The sequence below is a fragment of the Chlorocebus sabaeus genome, chromosome 22 (genome assembly GCF_047675955.1).
Source record: "Chlorocebus sabaeus isolate Y175 chromosome 22, mChlSab1.0.hap1, whole genome shotgun sequence".
In the NCBI taxonomy this organism is placed as follows: domain Eukaryota; kingdom Metazoa; phylum Chordata; class Mammalia; order Primates; family Cercopithecidae; genus Chlorocebus; species Chlorocebus sabaeus.
The window spans coordinates 27,005,150-27,026,487 of NC_132925.1; the positions used below are offsets into that span (position 1 = coordinate 27,005,150).

General features: G+C 39.7%; 1 long non-coding RNA gene across 2 annotated transcripts in view; it reads right to left on the reverse strand.

Moving 5' to 3' along the window:
- Positions 1-21,338, reverse strand: part of LOC140709815 (uncharacterized) — a 342,945-nt gene that overhangs the window by 232,362 nt on the left and 89,245 nt on the right. For both annotated transcript variants that reach the window (XR_012090525.1, XR_012090526.1), the window contains exon 2: positions 6,811-6,915. This is a non-coding gene — a long non-coding RNA (uncharacterized lncRNA). The remainder of the gene's footprint in view (positions 1-6,810; positions 6,916-21,338) is intronic.

The following is a 21,338-nucleotide window of genomic DNA, read 5'->3' on the forward strand; positions in this document are numbered from 1 at the left end:
AAGTAGTAGAGTATGTTCTTCACATAACCAGTGAATGTGGCAAAGCAAAATTAGCAAACAAAAGCATCATAAATTTATTTCAAACAACAGTAGATTGAATATGTACATCTATTTCTTCTCTGTCCTGAAATAATGATATTTCCCCAAATAACAATATGAGAATTAAAATATAAAAGGTACAAGTTCCAAGGTGAAGAAACTAATATGACTACCGAAATTGAAAGACTTCAATACTTTTTTAAAAGATAGAAAACAGATATAGGATTAGTAACAGACTTAATATAGGAAAGAAGTATGAACAGTGTTCTACAAAGAGGATGCCTTGAAAGATTCTGCTTTTGAACTATCAAAATAGTTCAAATAGGAGTAATATGTATATGATTAAAAGCAGAGGCATTAATTAAAATTCTTTGTGAAAATATTAGATCAGGCTGGGCACCATGGCCCACACCTGATGCCAGCACTTTGAGAGGCTAAGGCTGGCAGATCACTTGAGGCCAGGAGTTTAAGACAAGACTGGCCAACATGGCAAAATTCCATCTCTACAAAAAATACAAAAATTAGTCAAAGGTGGTGGGGTCCACCTGTAATCCCAGCTACTTGGGAAGCTGAGGCACGAGAACTGCTTGAGCCTGGGAGGCAGAGGTTGCAGTGAGCCAAGATCACGCTACTGCCTTCCAGCCTGGGTGACAGAGCGAGACTGTCAAAAAAAAGAAAGAAAAAAAAAATCTCTCTCTCTCTCTCTCTCTCTCTCTCTCTCTCTCTCTCTCTCTATATATATATATATATATATATATGCCACTCTCAACTATCCTTGGCAGTTTGGTGGTTATCCCTCTTACATCTCACCCCCACCATTACTGCTTCCTTAAAAGACAGAATCTGAAGGCTTCAGATTTAGGGTACTAGGCCTAAGTAGAAGGCAGGAAGGTGGCAACATGGAGCTGACAATAGGACTGAATAAACAAAGTTTCACAGTGAATAGTAGATCCAGCCTCAGCCTCCTTCCTCCTCCCTGCTTATAGAATGCTAGAGCTGGGCTTAAAGCCCCACTCCAAGATAGTATATGAGAGGATGCCTCCCTAGAATAAATAGTCCCAAGGAAAAGACACCCTAAATCTGAAGAGTCCTAATGAAAGAGCTTAGTTGCCCTGGACTACCCTCTAAATTATCAGCAAATAAGTTCCCTTGGCCTGCAGCGTTCAATCAACTTTCTATTGCCTCAATCTTAAAACATGACTGCAACAAGTATTTTAGAGAAATCTCCAGCAGAAAAACATTTAGAAATAGGGGAAAAAAGAAAAAATAGGAATACAAAGGAAGACGAGGCAATGCAGGGTATAAGAAGCATTTTTTTAAACCTGCCATTACTATTCTCTGAGAAATGAGTTTACATCAGTAACAAAGAACAGAATACTATTTAAAACGAGTAATGAGAGACAAGAAGCTCTTAAAAATTAAAAACAGGACAGCTAAAATTTAAAATAAATCAATAAAAGGAAAAGGGAAATATTCAGTTTTGTTTCAAATATGTCTTTTTTGGTTGGGTTTTGCACCTAAGAAACTAAATATCGCCCCTCTATTTATCCCTAAAAGACATTTTGTATATTACAGGAAGAGATTCCCAGGTCATTAGATTACATATTCATAATTTGGGGCTTTTTAAAATGAAATTCTTAAGAGCATATGCTTGCCTTGTAACCAAGATCAGGCTCAGCTACTCACCACTTGCAAAAGCAATAACAAGAACGAAGTGCAGTGAAAAGGAAAGTGACTTTATTTTCCAAAGCTAGCAGCGGGGATGCAGCTGGCTTACGCCTCTAGGAACCATTTCAAACTTTAGGCTGGGAAGAGGGGCTTACAAAAGGGAACTTGGAATGGGAGGCATGAGGGAGGGACGCTGAGGCCAAGGTCTGCATGTTTTGTGCTATCTGAAGCCTTGGGCCATCTGGAGCACAGGCTGGTGTCATCTCAGCACTGGCCGGGTTGTTGACTAACTGCCTTGAGGTAATCTCTGGAATTTGGCAGCTGGGTCTCTATGCTTTGTCTGTTTTAAGATTAGCCCCCTGGAACTTCTAAGTAAGCACATAATTAGATACAAGCATACAGTTAGATAAATGCGCACAGAGGTGAGGGAGTGTATGGCAGGAAAGGGAGGGACATGGTGTTTCAAAGAAAGTACATTCCAAGGTCATATTTTAAGACTACGGAGAAGAAAAAAAAGGGTTTTGCAGTAAGCTTCAAGGTTATATCTTGAGACTAGGGGGAAAAAGCTTTAAAATAGATTTTCAGGCTAGACTGTTCAGCTTTACTGCCTGGATTGTAAATTTTTGTAGGACAGAAGTCAAAATTCCTCAGTTTACACATAGGTTTACAGAACCTGGCACATTTTTGATTCTCACTAAGTGTTGTAAGAAATCCTTTTTGGAAATTTTCTTAATTATTCCAAACATGTCTAAATCTTTTAGGATGGAAGAAGCAGGAAGATACTCAAATGAGTTTAAACATATTACGGGGGATCTACTAAGAGAACAAGAAAAATAATCACTATTTTTGAATAAATAATGGTAGTAAAACAGAACAGGAAAAGTAAAAGATTGTACTTCAAAGTGAAACAATAAAAATGTGAAAATACTAAGTTAATCAGCAAAGAGTGATGTTATTTAATGAACACAGCATTAAGATGGATGCCCTGAGTTTTTCTAATATCATACAACAAATATTTATCAGTGGCTGACAATGTGCTAATCACTGTGCTAGATGTGTTTGAAATGTAGAGATGAAAACAATAGAGCATTTCTCTTTAAAAAGCACAAAGTATAGCAAGACCAGATTAAAGCAGAATATGAAAATCCCTTCTCTTAGAGGACATACAATTACTGTATACACATTTCAGGCTAGAGAAAAAATTAGTTAAGATTTTAGAAAAACTCAACTTAAGCAGAATCTTGAAGACAAGTCAAGACGACCAAAACAAAAAAGATATTTTGAGCTGGGATGATAAACCATTGCAGTGTGCCCAGGGAATGAGGCTTTGTCTGTGATGGCGAGAATTTCAGGGCTAAAACCAGGAAAGTTCTAGGCCCTCAGGAGCATTGTGCACCATATAAAAGAGTTTGGAGTATAATCCTAAATTAGTGCAGAAACATTGATGGGTTTTTCCTCAAGGAAGGGAAACATTCTGATTTGTCTTGGAAAGATCATTCTGACTGCCCTGTAGAAGGTAAATTGGGAAGCTAAGACAGGAGGAAAGTGAACTGGTCAGGGAGCATCTATACTAATTCATGGACAAGAAGACAGAGAAATATGGAAGCTTTAATGAGGATATTGGGGGAGAGATAAATTCAAGAGATATTTAGGCAGTTGAAACAATAGTATTTAAACACTTATATATGAAGGTTCTATAATTACTCTCATGTTTCTGGTTTAATAGCTCAGCAGATGGAGGTTTCATTTCTCACGAATAGAAATATAAAAGAACAGACTTTGAGTGGAGATGTTTAGGGAGGGAAAGATCATGAATTCTGTTGGATGGGTTGAATATAGAAGCCCCATAGAACATCCTAATCGAAGTAGCAGGAGGTGCATATTTTTAATGTACTTCTTGTACCCATGACTCAGCTTTATGATGGAGACAAAGATTTGTAAATCATCAGCATTCAGGAAGTGGAATGAAAATAAAATAATACTAACCAATATTTAAATGGTAAGGAGAGGAAAAGGAGCCCAAAGATATGGAGTAGAAGATTCCAGTGAAGAAACAGAACCTCCAAGCTAGACTGCTGTCAAGGAACAATGGTAGGAAAGAGTTTCAAGAAGGAAATTATTGGTTAGTGTATCAGTCAGGGCTCTCTAAAGAAACAGAACAAATAGGAGATAGATGATTACATAGATAGATGACAGACATATACAGATATACAACTGTATATACATATAGACATCTATATCTATCTGTATAAACAGATTTATTACACGAATTGGCTCACATAATTATGGAGGCTGAGAAGTCCCATAATCTTCCATCTGCAAGCTAGAAACCCAAGAAACCCCAGTGCATAGTTCCAGTCCACGTTTAAAGGCCTAAGAACCAGGAGTCCAGATGGTGTAAACCCCAGAATGAAAGCAGGACGAGATTAATGTCCCAGCTCAAGCAAGCAGAGCGAATTCTCCCTTTCTCCACCTTTTTGTTCTGTCCAGGCCCTCAACAGATGGTAAGATGCACAGCCACACTGGGAAGGGCACTGTGCTTCACTCAGTCTCCCAATTCAAACACTAATCTCATCCAGAAACAACCTCACTCTGTTGTTTCACACCAGAAAAAATGTTTATCCAAATATACGGGGACCCTGGGATCCAATAAAGTTGACATAAACAATTATGTGTCAGTTTCTAAAGCTTCCAGGAGATGAAAATAGTAAGTCCGAAATGTACCCAAAGATCTTGTTGCGCTGGAGTAAATTACAGACCTTTTCCAGTGCAAGTTTGGTGTCAAGGTGGTGACTAAAACTTAATGATCGTAAGAAAGAATGTCAGAAAACAAGGAAAGAAATTATAGGCCAATCTTTCAAGAAGCTTGGCTAAAACAATATAACATTTGGCTCCTGCCTCAGAAAGATGAAACTGCTAGAAATTAGGAGTCATCTCAATTCTGCCAACAAACTCAGCATTTTTAGGCATCCCCCAACTCTCTCTACAATACCTTTGACTGTGCAACTCTGCAATCAATAAAATGTGTTCAGTGAAAGACCCAAACAAAAGAACTATCATTTTTGCATCATATTAACGTATATTATAAATCAAAGTTATAGTTAGTTCAACTTTCCTAAGAAAAACTAGCATTGCCTGTGGTATAACCAAGGTGGTAAAAACTGGTTGCTACCATTCAACATAGTCCATGAGCAGCTCTACAGGCAAAAATGAATTTTTCAGGTGATTTATTCAGCTTAAGTTTCTTAAAAATTGTACAGTACAACAAATTCTTTGGCGTCTAGTCCAAAAACAAATAGGAATCTGTAAAAATTGAAGCAACTGCCCTTGATTTCTGGAGATGGAATCTCTGATGTCAAATGGGATTTCTTTTCCCAAACTGAGTCACCAGAATTATAATTATGTTTTGGTAAATTGTCCCCAAATCTGCCCTTACTATCAGATTATAGAAGTCTGAATAGGGCTAGGGTATGTTGCAATAACAAACAATTCCATAGTTTTGATGACTTAAACAAGAAAGATTTCTTTCTTATTCATGTCCATAACAGGTTAACAGGGGCTTCTGTTCCTTTTAGTTATTCAGAGACTCAGGCTCATAAAGCAGTCACCATTCAGACATCACAGAGTTAAAGGGTGCTCCAGAGAGACTTGCAATTAACCAGAGACTAACCAAAGTCACCTTTGCTCATGAATATTTACTTAAAACTAGTCACATGGTTCCCACACAGATACAATAGAACCATGAAATCATGGAATTCAATCCTACCATGAGCTCAAAAAGTGAAGAGATGGATATATTGTGAGAATTTTGATAATGACGACCATGTGAGAGCATTCTGGCTACACCTGTGTCTTCCCAAAGGTATATAAATACACACAAACATACACATGTACATACATATGCGTAGCAATAAGAAATGTCAACTGGGTGGTGTCTACCTTTGAATATTGTTTCTTGTGTCAGCACATTCGCATCATTTTTTTATTTATCTACTCACATGGCCTAACCAAACCAGAATCCCTCAAGAAATCCAAGATAGAGTTTTAAATATTACTCTAAATGGAGTTATCTGTACACACAAAAAGAACAATCACACCAAGAAGACAGTATACTTTCTAAATTATGTAAACAAAATTATTTTCTATGAGAATAATTGAGTACTATGCTGCTAAAGAGAAACAGTTCACACATTTCACCGGCAAATGAGTACCTGTTTTTATAAAAGGATAATCAAGGTTTAATTTTTGCTTGGAAAAACAGAAAGAGAAATATTTGCACAGACTGCTACAGCCACAAGTCTTCTCCCTGAATGGCTTCCTCTAGCTATATTTTTAATTGATTGGCTCCTTTCCAGACATCTTTAGATTACATAGTGAAGTATTAGAAAAAATGCAATGTTTTCACCTTGAACTTCTAGTAAAGACACCTTTAATATTTTTTCCTAAGCCTGTTGCTTCCCAAAGCCAGACAAGTTTTCTTTTGTGGCAATCAGACATTTCCTCAGTAAATGCAGAATTCTTAGCAGCCTACAAATTAATTATACAATGAAATTATTAATGACACATTTGAAAGTTTTACTTGTATGCTTGTACCAACATTTGTTTCTATACGATATATATATATATTTTTTCTAATTAACACCTTCCAGTCTCTCTGGTTAACTCATTGTTGCTCTTTTATCCCATTCACTACTATTTTGAGAAGGCTAAGTCCTATTGATAATTCCATGGTGACATTCATTAGTTTTCTCCTGACTAATTTATTTAGAGCCAATGAGTCTGAAGTAACCCTTTTCCTAATGCAAGAACCTGTCTTCTAGAGCAAAGCTTCCATTCTGTATTTTCTTTCTAAACCAGGGCACGTCTCCGAGCACCTCAAGGGAACAAGTTTCTAGAATTAGTTTTGCCTCTTCTTTTGAACTTTAAACTGTATCAGCTTTCCCTGAGCTGCCCTTTTGGTGCTCGATTCTTGTGCCACTTGGATTCTTGTGGATTCATGCAGAGTCTAAATTTGTATAAATTCCTTGTCTCAATCTGATCCTGCTGCTATAACAAAATATCTTAGACTGAGCAATTTATAAATAATAGAAAGTTAATTCTTACAGTTCTGATGAAGGTGAAGTGGAAGATCAAGGTGCTCAGCAGGTTCAGCATCTGGTGAGGGCCCAGTCTCTGTTTCCAAGATAGAACCTTGAATGCTGCGTCCTTCTGATGGGACAAATGACACAGAGAGAGTGGAATAGAGTGGAATTATCTGAGAGAGAGTAGAATAGAGTATGACTAGTGTGAGCGTGATTGTGTGGGACCATGTGTGAGTGTGACTGAGTGTGAGTAGGTGTCAGTATGACTGTGTGAAACTAGGTGTATTGGAACGGTGTGGGACCTTATATGAGTGTGACTAGGTGTGAGTGTGAGTGGGTGGGACCATGTATAAGTGTGACTGAGTGTGACTAGGTATGCATAGGACTGTGTGAGGCTAGGTGTATTGGAACTGTGTCGGACCATGTGTGAGCATGACTGAGTGTGACTAACTATGAGTAGGACTGTGTGAGGCTAGGTGTACTGGAACTGTGTGGGACCACGTGTGAGTGTGACTAGGTGTGAGTGGGTGGGGCTGGGCATGAGTGAAATAAGTGTTAATAAGTGTGGGTAGGACTGGCTGTGCCTGAAGTTTGTGTGACTGGTTGTGACACATACCCAGTGTGTATATGAAGTGTGTGAAGGGCACTGAAGATGAATGAGACATTGTGCCTGAGTGAGAGTTCCTGAGGGAGTGACTGAATTTGAGGGACTGACTGTGCAACTGTGAGTGAGCTGACTCTGGTGTGCATATGGGTTGGGCTAGGTGAGACCGGGTAGGACTAAATGGAGGGCAGTGGGGTGGCTAGTCAAGAGTGTGAAGGAGTGTGAATGTGAAGGGAACGACCAGGAGTGTGAGTGAATGGAACAGGTGTATATGGTTGGGCGAGAGTGAGTGGGGCTGAGTAAATGGACGACACTGAGTGCAAGTGATTGTCGGAAAGTGGGGACACAAGTGTGGATGATTGTGAGGCTGAGTGCACACCCCAGGCACGTGTAAATGGAACTCAGTGTGTCTGTACACACGCCAGTGCCACTGGAGATCAGCAAGGAAATGGGCTGAAATCAAGTAGGCATTTACGGATTAGGGGACACAATGAAGTTGGAATCAAAAGCAAGGAAGCTGCTAACCTGGCAGGAGCCAAAATGACACAATCATTTTGTGGATTCAAGGAAAAGAATTTTTAAAACTCATAAGAATAGGAGGACAAGGTGAGAGAATTAGGTTCTCACATAAGCACTTGGGCTCTATCAGGACAGAAACCAAGTAAATGCCTGGGTAGCTGATGTGACATTCTACCTACAGAGAGAAATGTTCTTAAATGCCTATTCATAGAGAACTGACTAATTCCAAGGCAAGGATCCCTCCGTGCTCACTTGTGAGACTAGGGAGATGACTGAAAGCCCATTCAGGGTGAGATGAAGTTTTGATAAAACACAAGTCATTTAGTTAATTGAGCTTCTTATTGTATCTCTCCTTGCCTCCAAAATCCATAAAAACTTCAAAAATTTAATGCAACACATCAAAGAGGTTTGACTAGGCAGCCCAGTCCTTGAAGTCTTGCCTTTCCTTCCATCCCAGAGCAGTGTGCATCCTATTCTGCTATGGGCTGCCCCTGGGAAGGCACTGAGCGTGACTCTGTGTGAGTGGAACAGTGTGGGACTGCTGGGAAGATTAGTCTGATAAAAACTACTCCATTATCGGAGCCTGTTCTTTTTCTTTCAGGCTCACTTATGTTACAGAACTAATTTCTTACAATTAAAAATGAAAGAGAGACTGATGAGTAAACAAAGAAACTAAACTCAAAGATTGGGTCATACTTCTATGTTAGGATAATAAGGATTATAACTTATAAGTTGCATAAAGATTATTTAGAAAGAAGTTGTGTCAGCTGGGCACAGTGGCTCACACCTGCAATCCCAGCACTTTGAGAGGCCAAAGCGGGCGGATCACCAGAGGTCAGGAGTTTGAGACTAGCCTGGTCAACATGATGAAACCCCATCTCTACTAAAAATATTTTTAAAATTAGTCAGGCATGGTGGTGGGAGTCTGTAATCCCAGCTACTTGGGAGGCTGAGGCAGGAGAATCGCTTGAACCCAGGAGACGGAGGTTGCAGTGAGCTGAGATGGTGCCACTGCACTCCAGCCTGGGAAACAAGAGCAAAACTCTGCCTCAAAAAAAAAAAAGAAAAAAGAAAATAAAGAAGTTGTGTCTTTCGTATATAGTAAATAACCAAAATATTAGTATGTCTGCTAGATAACATTCTATTGAAATCAAGGAATACAATATAATGTATAATATGTAATCATCTAAGTGTGAGAGTAGCTGAGTAAATAGAGGGCTGAGTAACTGATAAATCAAAGGTCAGCCAAGTTTCATACCATGGATGGACTTCCAGAGGAGTCTAACAGGCCCCTGAAATCATATGCAAAATTTGATTATGCCTTTTTCTGGATGGAGTATCCCTAAAGTGTTCAGAATCTCAAAAGGAACCTCTGACCACCCCTCCTCAACCCTAACCTTGTGAATTGCTATTTTAGAGATTACTCACTTGTACAGACACTGAGTTCCTTGTGTGAATTCTGTCTTAGTGATTTCACTAAAGCTGTTCCTGCTGCTTTTGCTAGTGCTGATTTTGTCAGAAGCCTCTAGGCCTTGACCTTTTGAAAGTTACAGAAACTTTTGCAGTGGGGATCCGCCATCTTGTCTAGCCACCATCAGGGACACAGACATGGCTTCTGTTCTTGAGTCTCTATTAAATGTTTATTTCTAAGAAACTGGATTTGTCATCCTCTTTCTTTAGCCTGTCAGCTGCCATGGAGTTGGGGGTAGGTTTGCATAGACCTGGCCACCACGAAACATGTGGCGAGCCAGATCAGGAGCTGAAAGACTAAGAAATGAGCAAAGGGAATGAAGGATCCATGGGGGAAGTCCTAGGTGGCTGTCACTTCCTGGAATGGTGTGGCTCATCTTTCAGACACTTATGCATGAGTACAGGACACGTCAAAAACGTCGTCACATTTAGAGAGATTGTCAGTGGAAAGCTGTCCATCTCATGCACTACAGAAGGGCGATGAGCAGCTGCTGCAGTGGATGGCTGCTTCTGTGGGGTGCTCTTGTGACGATGAGCGCCCCGCTAGCATCGGAAGCAAAAGTAAAATGGCTTGAGTAGGAATTACAATTAGGAAAAAGATTTTTTTAAAAGAGCTCTGGAGTCAAAAGTCAACTTAGTGAAAACAGGTATTTGGGGTACCTATGTATACACATGTGTTGTTATAAGGCCCCTGTTTTTTCTCTGTTAAACTCTGTCAACTGAATTCTATTTCTCCATTTGCTTCTGCCTGTCCCTCTTTCTTCCTGCCACCCTCAATGCCACATAAAAGACCTAATAAAAAGGAATTTCTGACAGCCTGGACTCCATTGGGAGAAAACAGAAAAGGCCCCACAGACGCCTTTTTGGGAGGAATCTGTTTTTCTTAATAGAACCCCAAGAGTTGCAGAGCAGACAGATTCTTTCCAGGTCTAAAACTCTTTTCTCTTTTGTATCGTGTTATCTGATTTCTTTGGCTTTGGCGGGGATGTGAGCGTTCTGCCTTCCGATAAACATTAGGCCCTAAAAACTGCATACTTTGTTAGCCCTTTTCCTTAAAGGGCTCCATTCTGAAGTCAGTGATTGAATTAAGAAACAAACTGGCCAGGTGCAGTGGCTCATACCTGTAATCCCAGCAATCTGGGAGACCAAGGCAGGAGGACTGCTAGAAGTCAAGATTTCAAGACCACCCTGAGGAACAAAGTGAGATCACATCTCTACACAAAATTTAAAAATTAGCTCGGCTCAGTGGTACATGCCTGTAGTCCTAGCTATTCAGGCAGGAGAATCACTTAACCAAGGAGTTCAAGGCTATAGTGAGCTATGATCACACCACTGCACTCCAGCCTGGGTGACAGAGAAGACCTTATCTCTAAAAAAAAAAAAAAAAAAGAAAAGAAAAGAAAAAAGAAACTAAATTGAAAATAAGATGTGTCATATGCATGTGATATTTCACTATGAAAATATATGAAAGAACTCAGAGAAAACAGAAATGCCTTTTAGCTCCTGTGACTTTAGTAATCTTTGGTAAATGAAACTAGTTTCCAAATGTTTTCCAGTAACTTAAAATCTTAAAGTCATATTATGTTATATTAAAGAGTCCTAGGTTATTCACTGGAAATTAGGGTTAAAATAGTAGTTAATACATGTAATTAAAACTACTAGATATAATTCTATATGCAGAATGTATAAAGTAAGATGTGCTTTGGTAAAGAAGGTTATAAAGGAACACAGATGTATGGTTTTGGCTTAAAGGAAAAATAATTTTGCCTAGTTTAGAGGTTATTTAAAGGTTGTTTCAAATGAAGGAAAAATGATATGGATAAAATTAAACGGATAGATAGGAAAAGGATAAAGGGTGGAGAATGAGGAGCTTTTGATTCCTTGCTGGCCACATGGTCACCCCTGGTATGGAGCAGCAGCTGTATGGCATTCAGTTACTAAAGGTAAAAGTTAGCAAAGGAATTCAGAGATGGATCAAACTTTGGGAAGCTGGTTCTCTGACTGCATTCAGAAAGGCATACAAATAAGCAGAAAGGGCAATATTTAATTCCTTTGTTATTGTTATCTCTACTAGCTGAAATGAAATTAAAAGAGAGCACTGGGTTGGGCCTTGAGGCTGAACCAAGCTCTGATGTGAGTCTGTCTGAGCTCTGGCCATTAGCCTCAAAACTATCCAAGAAGGGGAAAATTATGGCAGGGACAAAGGAAAGTACCTCTGAGTCAGGACTTCAAGGCTACAGTGAGCTATTATTACACCACTGCACTCTAGCCTGGGTGACAGAGCAAGACCCCATCTCTAAAAAAAAAAAAAAGAAAGAAAGAAAGAAAGAAGAAAAAAAAAGCTCAGTTGAAAACAAGATGTGTCATGTATATAATGTGTATGTATGTGAGTATCTGATATTTCATGTGAGTGAAGGGCAAAACCAAGTAACCACTGAAACCAGAAGGTATAATGTGAAAGAACTGGTCTATTTTGAAGATCGGTATTATCCGCTTCCTAAGGAACCTTTACTGAAATGGATTGTGAGAGTGATAATTTAGGGGCAGTATCTTTGGTTTGAAATGCTGCAGAGTAGAAGAGCATGCCTGGGTTGATGCAGGACCCACAGTTCACTATTGGACAATCACAGGTGGGTATATATAATCCAGACACACAGGAGGCTACTCCAGAGGCAATAATTGGATAAAAGACATTTGTAAGGTCTGTGTACCCTGAGAAGGGAGATTTACCAAATTTCCCTATAAATGCCCAATTGAGCACCCTAGATGAAGCAACTGATATGCTTTGTAAGCAAGCCAGGTGGAACTGGCTTTATGATGACAGGGATATTCACCTGCTGAATATGCCCTTTACCCAGGTCATGTGAAGCACTGCGGTTAAGGGGGCCCCTCCTGCACAGGCACACCATTGCTGCTACAAACTGAAAGACAGTTCAGGAAGCCGTATCAAATGTGCTGGTTTAACTTCCCCTCATCTGTCTTACAGACACTGATTAAAAACATTAGGATAATTAACAAGAGCATGAGGAAAAGCAATTTATATATTCCAAGGACTCATCCTAGGAAGGTGAAAATTTTTAACTGCTTATTAAAAAGTAAAGTGTATTTTTTTTAAAAAGTTGATGGGGGTGAAACTAAGAGAAAAAAGAAGGGGAGGGCCATGGGACCCATCCCAGCAGGTTGGGAATCTTTAGTTGGTTACTAAGAAATGGAGAGAAATAAATGGAAATTTATGAGGCAAAACAAAGACCTTAATACACTATAACAGGTTGAGTGGACCAAAGAGACCCCTGCTGGGCCCCTAGTATAAGAGAGCCCCAAAACAATTTTCTATATTTACCCCAGATTGGAGAAATATATTTTTTAAGAAAATCAGAAGGCAAAGGTTACAGTAAAAAAGCTGACCAACAACTACCTGGGCCAGTGTTGAGGCAGGTAAATCAAAACAAAGACTGACAAAAGGGCCTGAATTCCCTGGCTCAACCCCCTGCTGGGAACCCAAATGCTTTTTCACCAGAGGGTAAAATGGGAGTGGAAAAGAGAAGTTCCTAGGACCAGAAGATAAAAACATAAGGGTTGATAAAAGCTGACATGTTTAAACAGGCTTTATGTAAAGTAGTTGGATATTCTTTAAAACTTTTATGAAAACAGATGCTGTATCTAAACAGGGAACGCTTCCCCTACCTAGCACTGTAAACAAAGAAGGCATGTAAATCTTCCCTTTGAGCAATATTAATTGGACATGCTAAATGGGAGTTAAGACTGCCTGAGCCCAGAGAGTATAGAGTAGAAGCTGGAGTTTTGGTCAAAACGAATTCTCCACCGAATAGCTGTTTGTAGAGCATTTACTGGGGCTTATGGCAGAAGCTTGTGAGCACCTCCCAACGACGACTACTGGCACTTCGGACTAGAGAACTTCCACCTGGGGGGCATTTACTGCCTTGCTGTGGGACATTAAATGAAGCTGCTCCTGTGCTAATGGGGATAGCAATGGCCAAAGGAGTTCCATGAGAAAACGCAAGTGGTTTACAAGATGTTGCTACCTGGGAAGCGCAAGGAAGTGACAGTCATAAGTAGAAAGCCTTTTTCCACAGGACTAACTCTAGAACTGTGTGAGGAGCCACTGGATTCCACAGGGCCTGATAAACAGGTCTCACTCGACTGACAAAGGGCTGCTTGATTTGTGGATGGCAGTTCCCAGGTGAATGGACAACATTCTGTTTTGAAGGCTGCTACTCCAAATGAAGAAGAATCAAGGATATCTTTATTTCTTTTGAGCTATTTATAGCTTAGAGAATGTTAAAGCAAACTAGATACGACCTGAGAAGGACTCCATACTTCTATATTTGAGTCCTTATGGATGAACTGCAACCTAGCTTAATAGGTAGACAAGATTGAAAACCTAACTTAGGAGTATGCACTTGTTAACAGTCGCTGAGTCTTGGCCAATCCCAGCAGTCATAATTCAACCACTCACACACCGCTGAGCATTCCAACTGCGTTCAAATAAGGCAACTGCGGAGCTGTAACCAATCCAATTGTTTCAGTACCTCACTTCTGATTTCTGTACATCACTTCTTTTTTTGTCTATACATTTGTTCTGACCACGAGGCATCCCTGGAGTCTCTCTGAAGCTGCTGTGATTCTGGGAGCTGCCTGATTTGCAAATCTTTCATTGTTCAATTAAACATTAATTTAATTCAGCTGAAGTTTTTCTTTTACCAAGAAGTTGAGTATTTTTTCAAATATTCAACGAGAGCAAAATTTACCTTTTTCTCTACCTGAGTTCTCCAAAATTTGGAAACTATTCAGGAGTATTCTTATTTTATGGCAATCTAGTTATGTGCATAAATTCAGTAAGAATATATTTTCTTTTATAATGGAACACAATTGGAGACACTGGTTATTTTACCGAAGCTTTGACTGGAATGGTATATTTTCAGATATGATCAGATTGCTTTGAGGAATTGAAGTCAACTTTATAGAGCCAATAAAAAGCCCCTTGGAAAGACTAGCCTGGTATCTTGTTTAAATTGTTCCATTACAAGGTTCCTGATCTGTGGTAAATAAAGAATGTCACTTTCTGGCTGGGCACGGTGGCTCACGCCTGTAATCCTAACGCTTTGGGAGGCCAAGGCAGGTGGATCATTTGAAGTCAGGAGTTCAAGACCAGCCTGGCCAAGATAGTGAACCCCCATCTCTACTAAAAATACAAAAATTAGCCGGGCGTGATTGCAGGTGCCTGTAATCCCAGCTACTCAGGAGGCTGAGGCAGGAGAATCACTTGAACCAGGGAGGAAGAGGGTGCAGTGAGCCAAGATCACGCCACTACACTCCAACCTGGGTGACAGAGCAAGATTCTATCTCAAAAACAAAAAACAAAAAAATGTCACTTTCTAACAGGCTCAGGAACCTCAAGACATTTTGGGACCTTGAAAAGAGAGGTATTACAAGCACAGTTTAATGACAAATCCTTGGCTTGACTTATTGCCTTGAGGCTTTTAAAAAGTCAAATCTGAAATTTCTTATAAAAGTTCCAGCAAAGCCAACTTAAAAAGAGCCTATGTGGCCCATCAGTATTTTTGCTACACTTTATACAAATAATCAGGCCAAGTATAATAAAACTAAAATGTATTGTGAAAATAAATTTGTCCCAGTATGGGTTATCCTTGGTAGAAATGGGGAAACTATAGAGAGAAAAACTTAGATGCTAGCCCTAATCATTGTTTTGGAGTTAATAGTTGCCTAAAATTTGAGCTAATCCTGAATTATTTTTTGACTGCAACAAATCTCTAAAGAAGAGCTGGATTTTAATTTCTTCATGATGACTTTAATTGGCTCCTTAATGGAATAGGTTCTTTTCTGTTTTTGTTTCTCTGGCATTCTAATTCTTATTTATTTATTTTTTTGAGACAGTCTCGCTCTGTTGCCCAGGCTGGAATGCAGTGGCACAATCTCAGCTCACTGCAACCTTCGCCTCCTGGGTTAAAGAGATTCTCGTGCCTCAGCTTACCAAGGAGCTGGGATTACATGTGTGCACCACCATGCCCGGCTAATTTTTGGCATTTTTATTAGAGACGGGGTCTCGCCATATTGGCCAGGCTGGTCTCAAACTCCTGGCCTTAAGTGATCCGCCCACCTCAGCCTCCCAAAGTGCTGGAATTACAGACATGAGCCACCACACCTGGCCTCAAATTCTCTTTTGATTTTAATCCTGGTATGCATTATAATTCTACTACTCAAATTATTAATCTCTCTCTCATTGTTTTACTTCTTCTAAGAAAACTGAAGTCACAGTATTTCGAAAACTAGAGATGATTCGCCATAGCCTGTGGATCTCCCTCATTGAGAATCTCAGTAGGCCTGCTCTGTTTTCCATTGCCAATATACAATGCTAAACCTGTACCATATCAAGCATCTTCCCTAAAGGCTCAGGGACCATCACTGAAGAGGAAGGCAGATGAAACTGTAAGAGCTGAATTAAGGCGATGGAGTGTGGAGGCCAAAGCCACTCCATCTTGGATGCTAATCTACCATATTGACTTCTGATTAACCCCAGTTCCAGGAAGGCCTCTAAAATTTCCAGTTTATCTCTTGTTCCTGGTGTAAGAGCAGGCACTTACCATTAATCCTGCCCTTGGGTGAAACAACCTTGATGTTCTTGTACTTCAACTGTCCTACACATCCCTTCTGAATCACCATTTCCCTAGGTTATATAAGCCCTGGGTCTGGGGAGTTACAGTGAGGAGATCCATGATTTTGTCTCACAGCTGCCTGGCACACAGACATGTCTTCTGTTCCTAAGTCCTTATTACATCTTTCCAAGAAAAAAGAATAATAAAAAAAAACTTTTACAATCCTTAAAGTCACCCTCAAAGGAGGAAAATAAGAAGAAGAGGGAATTTGCCATATATCCACATTAAAAGCCATAAAATATGTTGAGTTTATCTGTACATATAATTTATGTTGTACTAGCTTCCATGGCAGCTAGTTCTTTAAAATATTCCACTCCTTTAGCACTTAGGTGTATTCATTTGATCACCCTACTTTCAGGTATGGATACTTCCATAATTTTGTTCATTTTAAATAACAGTCTTTGAAAAGAGAAAAAATTAGTACCCCCTCTCCCCCTGCCCTGCCACTGTCTGTTTCTTTTTCTCTGGGTTGCAATAACCAAGGAGGAATTATGTCTATTTTAATAGTACATATAGAGGTAGATACAGATTTTGTGGAGTCTGAGGCTTATACAATTTTGGGCTTCTCTTTTTTTTAAAAAAAATAAATATTATGAATACCATAACGGTAAGGACTCTCTCTGGGCCTTGGGTAAGTAAGGGGCCCCAGAGGCAAAGTGTCATTAGCATCACCCCATGAGAATACATTCATGAGGAGAACAAACCTAGTTAACTTTTTAAGGTTGAGGTTAGGGGTTATTCTTGGCCATTTTGCTTTAATTTGAAAATCAGTCTGACCTTTAGAAAAGCTACCTGGCTTTTCTAACTGATTTTTATTTTAAAATGATTTATTCAACATTAACTTGAGAGATGCTATGGTTTGAATGTATGTATTCCACTAAAATTTATAAGAAGCTCAGTGAGCAAAATTCTTTCTCCTTCAAACACTCTAGAAGCTACAGAAAAGCATACTTGAGTCTTACATTGATATGGAATACAGTATTCTACCCAATGCAGAAACCTCATCTATACAATCTCGGAAAGTGATAATCTATCCCTTTATTCATAATATTCAAAATTCCATTTCCTTAATTCACAAAATTCAAAAAGCATTTGAGCCAGCACTTTGGGAGGCCAAGCCAGCACTTTTGGGAGGGCGGATCATGAGGTCAGGAGATCGAGACCATCCTGGCTAACACAGTGAAACCCCGTCTCTGCTAAAACTACAAAAAATTAGCCAGGCGTGGTGGCGGGCGCCTGTACTCCCAGCTGCTCGGGAGGCTGAAGCAGGAGAATTGTGCGAACCCAGGAGGCGCAGCTTGCAGTGAGCCAAGATCGCGCCACTGCACTCCAGCGTGGGCGATGAGCAAGACTCCATCTCAAAAAACAAAACAAAAAAAAAAAAAAACATTTGAGGATCTACCGCACATGAAGCAGTCTTCTGTGTGTCAACATACAGTGGTGAACGTGAAGTACACAATTTCCTTCTCATAAAGATTTCATTCTAGTGAGGGGAAGAAAAAAGAGAAAGAAGAAAAGTCAAAGTAATCTCAGATCACGATAAATGCTCTGAAGGAAGGTTAGGAGATGCCCTTAGAGGAAGTGGTATGTAGACTGAAAAATGAGAATATGAAATATCATAGGAAGAAGTTTCAAAGCCAATGTGATAGACCTGAGACAGGAATGAGCTTCGCATATTAAAGTGAGGGGATGTCAGGGAGCCACAGATCAAGTCCCCCCTGGAGCATCAGAAGTGTGTGGGGGCATGTGAAAGCAAGGGGGTGTTGCTGGTATTTTGTGAACAGGGGCCAGGAATGCTAAATATCTAGAAGTATTTGAAAAACTCCTGCTCCAGAAGGAATTTTCCCAACCAAAATACCAGCACCTCCATCAAGAAGCCCTGACAGAGAATAGTAAGTATAGAGAAATTCATAGGCAGGAGGTCAGAGAGCCAGACAGGAGACACATTAGATAGGGCTTCAGGGCCACAGTAAAAGTTTAGATTGTTATCAGAAGTGTGACAGAAATCATTAAATCCTAGTAAGCACAGAAATGTTTTTGTAAGTTCTGGGGATAGGAACATACTGCCTTCATACAGCATTCTATTCCACCTTGGAGTCCTGAATTTTTGTTTGTTTGTTTTTATTTTTTATAGAGATACAGTCTTGCAATATTGCTCAGGCTAGTCTTAAATTTGGAGTCTGGATTCTTAGAGGATTCCTTTTATAATTAGTTTAAGTTGGACTCTTTGTAATTTCCTCTTAAATCTCTAGTACCACAAAAGAAAGCCCCAAAAAATGTCTTTTCCATCTTTGTTTTCATTGCCACCTTCATACTCCACTACATCCCAGTCTCCAGGACCAGTTCTATGCTTAGTAGAGGGAATTCCACAATTCACTCCATTCATAGTGTTACCGAAACACCAGGGGTTCCATCTAGGTCTTGCTGCTTGCCACACAGACAGCCAATCACTGAGACAAATTAAGTATTGCCAAGGAGGAAGACTATTTGGATGCTGCAGCCAAGGAGATGGGAGATCAGTCTCAAATCCATTTCCTCAACCAAGTAGAATTAGGGGTTTATATAGCAGGGAAGGATGGTAATCACATGCAGGTTAACAGAAATTAGGGTGGGGTAATGATATCATGAGGGATGAAGGGTCTGGTTTCTCATTATCTGGATATGGTGGTCTGGTGAGTGTCAGTTCCTTGATACCATCTGGGAGGCCTGAGGGCTGGTTTCCTGAAGAAGGAACTCAGATAAGACAAATATAATTTTATCAAGTTTTAAGACTGGGAGACTCAATTTCTATGTTTATTCAAAAAAGAAAAAAACCCATAAACATCAGTTCTATGGGACAACTGGACAGGTTTCAACAGGTCCGTGTCTCAAGTGAAAATGGGATGTTTTTCCTACTTCCTTGTTTCCTTCTTTTCCTCCTTTGCTGTCCCTACTTCTTAGTCACTGCCTGCTAGAATTCAGTCCCCACATTCTATTCCAGATGACTACTTCTACCTGAATTGAGGGTCCACAATTGACAACTGTCAGGAACCCTAATTCTCCTAACAGTAGACCCTACATAGTTTTGGTTTTACTTTCAGCATTCAAGTCCTGTCCCTGAACCCCAGACCCATAGCAGATGTTCTGTTACTTCCAGGCAGACTTTCCTAATACCTACCATATGACTACCTGGCTGCAAATCCACATATCACCTTGTTGCCAGACATGTCTGTATTCATGCTGTGCCCATCTGCTGAGACGCCCAGAAGGGAAGCAGGCTGTCGGTAACACGAGCAGTGATTTGGGAGTCAAACCCAGGTGTTAATTCTAATACAACAGTTTACTAACCGTAGAAATTTTCTAAAATCTCTTAGAGCTTTGGTTTTCTAAAGTGGTGATGATGGTGATAATACCTCCCTCAAAGCTCTGTAATAAATGAACATGATGTAGGCATTCCAATGTAACTAATGTTATCATGTTTATTTATAATTGCTGGACCTCCTTAATCAAAGCCAAAAGCTGCCACTTATCACGAGGTACATTGGATTCTGTGACCTCACTGTCCTTTTTCTTCCTAAACCTCTGCTGCGTGCTATTGAGTGTGCCCATTTATGGTTCTTGTCCCCTGTCTTTGAATATGTACGTGAGCTTTAGGCCAGGATTCAATAGCCTCGCTACTGAGTTAACCAAGAAACAAAAGACTATTGAGCAGGAAAGGGTGGGTGTACACAGAAAGAGGTAGATGCTTAGAGGTATTCTTGGAATGCTAAAAAGGTAGAGCAATCGCTGAGGGTAAAGCTAAATGGGGGGTTGAGAAGGAGAAAATAGCAGGGAGTGGGAAGGGAGAACAAAGCAACTCTTATCCTCAATTATCCCGGCAGTTCTGGGCTTGGCTACATTAGCAAGATCCTTGTTTAGATCCTCATTTTGCTTTGGCTATAGAGGCCTCTTCTGGTGGGATTTCAGGGAATTTTATAACCCATCGTCCCACCCCTCACTCCTGTGGTTTTAACTGATGTGGAGGAAGGGAACTATTTAGTGAAATTAGGTTCTTTTGCTATAACACAGCTGCTTTTCTTCATAGAGATTTACTTTTGACAAGTAATTTATATTGCATTCAATTACTATGGCATACTACTGGGGGCTAGGGGAGGAAGGAATTGGAGACAAGATTGCTTGGGAGTGTTTTAATGTAGTTTGTTGTAACAGGTGGCCTGAAGAACTGCTGATTTGAAGCTATGCCACAGCTGTGCTTAGCTGGCTTGACTGATGCAGAAGCCTAACTGAGCCTGGACCGGGGTCAACCCAGGTGCACCCAGTGAACAGCTGTCTCTTTTTTTAATTAGGGGAAGGAAGTGAGCACAGATTTGAAAAATAATATTATAAGAACCAGGGTGCAAAGGGATGATTTACTTCCACTTCATTTTATTATTTGTTATAAATGGTTTATAAAAACACACTGAGTGAATTTAATAATGTCTCTTTGCAGGATTTTCCCCAGTGTCGCTGACTAGTGCTTCTCATACTTTAATGTGCATACAAGTCACCTGGGGATCTTGTTAAAATGCAGCTTCTGATTCAGTAGGTTTGGAGTGAGCCAAAGATTCTGCATTTCTAACAAGCTCCAGGTAACACCAGGTCTGCTGTTTCAGGAGGACACTCTGAGTAGAAGACTGTCAACTACACAGCACTTCAGAATACTAGATTTGTAAAAAAAAAAAAAAAAAAAAAAAAAAAAAAAAACACAGTTACACTGTCAAATGTTAGAAATGGTCTCTTAGTAGGGGATGAACGTAAACTACATACTGATGAAGTCTTAAAGGAAATTGAATTACTAAAAAAGTCATTAATATTAATTATTTTAAATTGCTCGTTTGACCTCTTAGATTCTGATCACACATCACAGGCTTAAAAGTACACTTTACAATTATATCAGAAATAGTTCAATGTATGAATATTTCAATCTCTGAGAAATTTAACTATAGCTTCTTATTACTGTGACCACACAACCAAGAAACCAAGAGATTCTTTAAATTACTGAGTTCAGCAATTCATTTACTTGCAAATTTTAGAAAGGCTTTTTCCTTCTCTTTGGCACGTATTTAATTCAGAGGCATCATAAGTCAGGGGAAATTAAGGCAAATGGTACATTTTTTGCATTGCACGGCAAAAACAGGATGCTGAGAAAGGGTGCAAAGAAAGATGATTCATCACATGTGCCATAGCTCATAGAAAAGGGATATTTGGGAATATTAAATTGATGTGTTTTCAGTCTTCTCCCTG